Source organism: Podarcis muralis, chromosome 12 (assembly GCF_964188315.1).
Source record: "Podarcis muralis chromosome 12, rPodMur119.hap1.1, whole genome shotgun sequence".
NCBI lineage: Eukaryota > Metazoa > Chordata > Lepidosauria > Squamata > Lacertidae > Podarcis > Podarcis muralis.
Window position 1 is genome coordinate 53690665 of NC_135666.1, and position 6000 is coordinate 53696664.

Below are 6000 nucleotides of genomic sequence, written 5' to 3' on the forward strand. Positions count from 1 at the left end.
AGCTGTTTAGTCGAGATGTTTTTTTTTTTAAAAATGCTGTCTAGCCAATATGGGAATATTGAGGCTGGGAATTTAAGCAAATTAACAAGAGTTTATTAAAACAGAGAAATGTAAAGAAAACATAAGGGTGTTTTCATTTGTTATGGCTGATTTAATTAGGTGGTACTCAACTGAGTCATACTCTGAGCGGAGACACTCAAATCAGTGGACTACCAATGAGTATGACTAATGTTGGATGATGACTAATGTTGGAAATGATCCACTGGGATTATAATTTGCTGTAAGACACCCTTAATAATGTGTGTGCATTAGGACAGGGTAAGAAGGTATAAACAAATAAACATGCACAATACAAATATATTTGGAAATCAAAATTACAATTAGAACGACAGTGTGACTGTGAAATCTTATGGGCACAATTCAAAAGTTGCAAACACATTTGGGAAATGGGAAGTACAGTTAGGAAATGCCTGTGAGGCTGTAAAGTCTATGAGTATAGTTCAAAGTTGAAATATCAGATGGATTTCTCTATTCACTGAAGAGAGATAGGAATGTCCCTCAAATACAGAGTGCTTCACAGATGCATTGAAAGCACACCCACACAAAATAAGGTGGGTTTCCATAGTAACACCTGCACAATACATTTAAAGCACATGGTTTCAACCAGATAATTCTGGGAACTGTAGTTCATGCTTTACAGTACTATAACTCCCAGCACCCTTGACAAGCTATACTTTCCAGAATTCTTTGGGGAAAGTCATGTGCTTTAAATGTATTGTGCAGATGTTACTATGGAAACCCACCTTATTTTGTTTTAGACCAGGGTTTCCCAAACTTGTGTCTCCAGCTGTTTTGGGACTACAATTCCCACCATCCCTGACCACCGGTCCTGCTAGCTAGGGATGATGGGAGTTGTAGTCCAAAAAAGAGCTGCAGTCCTAAGTTTGGGAAACCCTGTTTTAGACTGTAAGCTCTTCAGGACAGGGACTTGTCACCATATTCTCACCTTACACCTTACACAGCGTACAAATGCACCACAGACCTTTGTGGTGTTATAGGTCGGGATCTAAAGAACCAGCAACTGATTCTGCAAGCCGAGACTTGAACAGCATAGATCCCATGCCACATAGCAAGTCATTTCTATAAATGACACAAGTTTCAAAAGCAATTTTAACAGGGCATGGGATTTTGCTCAAAGAAAACAAAGGAAGGAAGGGGGAACCTCACTTGGTGTGAACAACCCTTGTGGTGTTCCCAAAGAATCTAGATTGGATCCAATTCAAATTTGTTTTCTATTCATACATTTACAGATGAAATATTATTCCTGGTTACATTTCACAGGGTTGGGCATCATTTATTTTTATCCTCAAGAACAACAGTGGTTGTATCACTACTATAAGTAGTTTACAACTGCTGCTATTATTTTTGAAGGGTAAGCAAATCATTTTATTTCCTTCTCTTCCTGAAGTATAGCTGCAGCTCTTCTCATTCTGATGTTCTATAGGCAAATTGTAAAAGTCATTGGCTTTTTTTGGGGGGGGGGAGAGGGTTGTTTGGGATGGAATATTTACAGTGGCGCATATATTTTTAAAAAGCTGATTCATAAATGCTAGGGCTATCCTGAGTCATTCATTCATTCTTTCTTTCTTTCTTATACGCAGCTTGACTGCATTTAGCAATGGAGTGCATTCATTTTGATGGTTTTATGGAAGCTTGCTCAATGTGGCTCACGACACATGAATGAATCCTGATGAATCCTAGTTTGTTGAGATACCTGTGTCCTTTACGATCAGCAAGAATCTGGCTTCACTTTTAATGGACTTTTGAATGAAATCCTAAATCCACATAATAGGGAACAAGCCCATGGGACAAACTAAGACCAACTTTCGAATAAACATGAACAGGATTACACTGTAAGACACAACGGCAAATAGAAACCAGCATTGATAGAAGGAAAGTCGCTTGTCTTGTTAATGAATGAGTTGCTGGGTTGTTTTTAGAAGTGCTGAGTGTGTGTAAGTATCTCACAAACAAGGCTAGGCTATTTTATGCAGTCTCACAGTCAACCAACAAATTCTTTTCCCCCAGTAGCTGCTGTAACCCAATCAATGATGCTGATGCACAAACAGAAAGCACGCTGCTGGCAATGAACAAAAAAGCCATGCTCTTCTATTATTCGAAACACAATGGACAGGGAAATCAATGTCAGTTGTTCTAGCAAGTATAGAAAGATCAATGGGCTAGCTTTTTTTTTTTTCTCTCTTAATAAGTACTGAATAGAGAATACCAATTGCAACAACCGCAGAAGTGACTTCTACACATTCCTCTTGAGAAATATTTGACCTGGATTGATTGTTGGAGCAAATTCACAGGATATTATATGTTGTGCTGCATTAATTTTGAAGGTTGTATACAGACAGAGATGCGTGATAACCCTTTACTCTACCTTTTTTGTGTTTCTGCCCTCTATTATCTCTACCTCCTACCTCTCCTTCTCTTCAGTCCGGCTGAACTCAACGTGGCTTACTTCAGCGGATACATTTATAGGACTGTACTGTCAGTAGCATAAGAGCATAATTCTAACCATGTCTGTTCAGAATTAAATCATTTTTAATTTGATGGGGTCTAATCCAGGTAATACTGGGACGCAGTGGCGTAGCGTGGGTTGTCAGCACCCGGGGCAAGGCAAGTAATTTGCGCCCCCTAACCCATGGATTTGCCCTAACCCCAGATGTTGCTTACCATTGATATTCCTCCTTCCTCAATACAGCACATCATGCTGATGCTACCTGCGATGTTGGTGCATCATAAGCCATTTCATATGAACATTCAAAGGAAACTCATAAAAAAGAGAAATGGTCTCAAGGGATACGCTTGCCTCTCTCAGGCACCAATTTTCTAGTTCACCTCACCTTCTGGGCTGCATGTTGTTGCTTGCCACTTTCGTGAGCTTCCCTTCCTTTCTCACACTGTGAATGTTTGACATTCACTCTAATCAGACTCCCCGAAGGAAGGGTGGCGGTTTCACTTGCTCATCAGGTACAAAGCTATGGGGACGTGATGTCGCTGGGATATATGAATCTCAAAATTATTTTGGAACAAATGGTTCGCCCACTGTGCAGAACAGGAGGGAAAGGCCCCAAAGGCCAGATATTTTTGTTCCATTAATTCCCACAATGCAGTCTTGAGTCTCCTCACATACCATATATTCTTGAAAAAAGACTCCTGGGAACAAAGAATCCTGTAACAAAATACAAAGATGGTTTGGAAGGGAGATGTGCTGTAAATGCAAGGTGTATGTACGCCAAATGGGTGTGTGTGATTACCCCATCATTTCCATTCAGGTAACAAAATGTTTAGAGGCTTGGGACGCTATTGTGCATGTGTAAAGCCTTCTTAGCATCATAGGAAAGCAAGGAGGGCTTTGCTGCAGTGAGCTTGTACAGAAACCTCCAGTGCCCATTCCTAGGCTGTGCCATGATGTGAATGGGGTTCCCTTCATGATTCCTGCTCTCCTCGTGGTGATATTCTCTGGTCTGCTTCAAGGTTTTGAAGACACAGTGCACCCTAGTTTGGGGCAGACTCTACCTCATGATGCTAATCCTACAACCTTGGGGGCCAGGATACTGGAGACCCTGCTCCTTGCAGCTGCTGTAACAGAGAAAGTGCTTCCCTTGCAGATGACGAATGTGCTGGATAACAGAACACGGACACTCTCCTCTGTCTCAGTTCCTATCTACCCTGTCACTGGAATATTATTTGGGCTGTTTGGGGAGAGTTGCTTCCCTTAGCCTAGCAGTGGGCAGTGGTTAGCAGGACCAAGTCCTCTAGAAATCTCAACTGTGGAGGTCATCTAGTTGGAGTTTCCATGTGATTATTAAGCAACTTAGTTTAGGGCCAGATACTTAAACTGTCACCATCCCTGACTACTGCACAAATTATCTGGGACTGATGGGATTCAGAGTCCAACATCTGGAGGGCCACCACTTCCACTGCTGCCCTAGGGTGTAGGACACGGGCCATTTAACCTCTGGTGATGTAAGATTTACATTGCAATTCTACCTGCCGTTCTTCTTCTTTAACAATTTTATCTGTTTTGTGTGCGTTAATAATTTTATTGTTTGGGTATTGTTATCCACCCTGGAACTATTCACTATGAAAATCCTTTAAGTACAGCTGCAATTCTAACCCCATTTACCTAGTAGTAAGCCCAACTGGGACGCGGGTGGCGCTGTGGGTTAAAGCCTCAGCGCCTAGGACTTGCTGATCGAAAGGTCGGCGGTTCGAATCCCCGCGGCGGGGTGCGCTCCCATCGTTCGGTCCCAGCGCCTGCCAACCTAGCAGTTTGAAAGCACCCCTGGGTGCAAGTAGATAAATAGGGACCGCTTACTGGCGGGAAGGTAAACGGCGTTTCCGTGTGCTGCGCTGGCTCGCCAGATGCAGCTTGTCACGCTGGCCACGTGACCCGGAAGTGTCTGCGGACAGCGCTGGCTCCCGGCCTATAGAGTGAGATGAGCGCACAACCCTAGAGTCTGGCAAGACTGGCCCGTACGGGCAGGGGTACCTTTACCTTTACCTTAAGCCCAACTGAATTCAGCAGGACTTCATTCTGAGAAGACATGATTAGGACTGTGCTGTAAGGAAGTAAATGGAGAATTCCAGGACTGTGTGAGAATAATTTAAAAGGAAAGGATTGCACAAGGCAGGATAGTTTGATTGACATAAACTTTATTGCAAGTGATGATGCAAGAACCCTGTTTCATTTTCACATCAGGGCTCTTTGCAGGCTGACTGGCTGAAGACAGAATGCCTTATTAGTTGTTAAACTGGATCTTGCTCATAGATGCAAGCCCCATTCTTTTCCCATGCCAGCTGCAGCAGCAGCAAGAACAGGAAATATCTCATCAGGGAGAATTATGATTAACCAGCAACAGTTATGACGGTCTTTTTTTGGAAGGGCTGCAGTGCATTTAGGCACAACCTCCGGACCCAGTTAGACGCACTAGGCCTCCCTATTTGACGCACAATGTGGGTTGTCCCAAACCACAACATGTCATATGACCTCAGGCGCCAACTTCAACAGGAAGAAACAGGATTGCACTCTTGAGTGTGCCCTTGTTTCTTCCCTGTCAGCCACTGCTGGAATTTGATGCGTTTTTACAATCTGAGGCCTTTTCCTGTCACCCTGAACTGCTGCAGAAAACAGTGCAGAATTCAAGGAGAAAAGAATCAGCAGAATGGACCAGCTGTGCCTTCAATTCTTCCTTTGCAGATGCAGGCTTAAATCTGAATCAGTTGACATCATACAAGGCCAGCTGATTGAAAGGTGAGCAGTCCCATCCACCTATCAGAGTGGCCGTTGGATGGTGTGATGGACTGGTTGGGTGCAGAGGAATGGAGCGAGGAACCAGCTCGGGAGCCACGAAGGGAAGAAGGCTCAGAGGGAGAAGATTGGGCAGAGGTAACAGGGCTTAGTGAGCTGGGAGAGTTGGTGGCAGAGAGAAGTCCAGAATCAGGGGCAGCGGGTGAAGCAGGTCAAGAGGCAGAGATGAGTCGGGCTATGAAAAGTCAGGAGTGTCTCCCCCTCCTGCTGCAACAAGCTCACCTCCCCACTTGTCTCCCAGAGCCAGAAGAGAGCTGGAACAGGCAGAGCAGTGGCAGGCTACATGCAGGCATTACCTCCAAATGCTTGGGAAAAGCCCTGGGGAGGAGGGGAAGTGGGGACTTGGCAACTGACTTACTGGGGATGAGCTGCTGTGCTCATTAGGCCTGACATTCCATCAAGTATATGAAGACAGTCTTCTTGCTAACAAAGAGTTAACTCCAACTCTGAATGGTGTGATTTACTGCTGGCTCACTCTTTGACAGGGTGGCATAGCTGTCAACTTACAGATTTGAAAATAAGGGACCAGCAGCCTCGAAAATAAGGAACGAGCAGCCAAAATAAGGGATTTTCAGAGCACAGGTATGTTCCAACTTCTGAGCGCCTCTGAGCCAAAG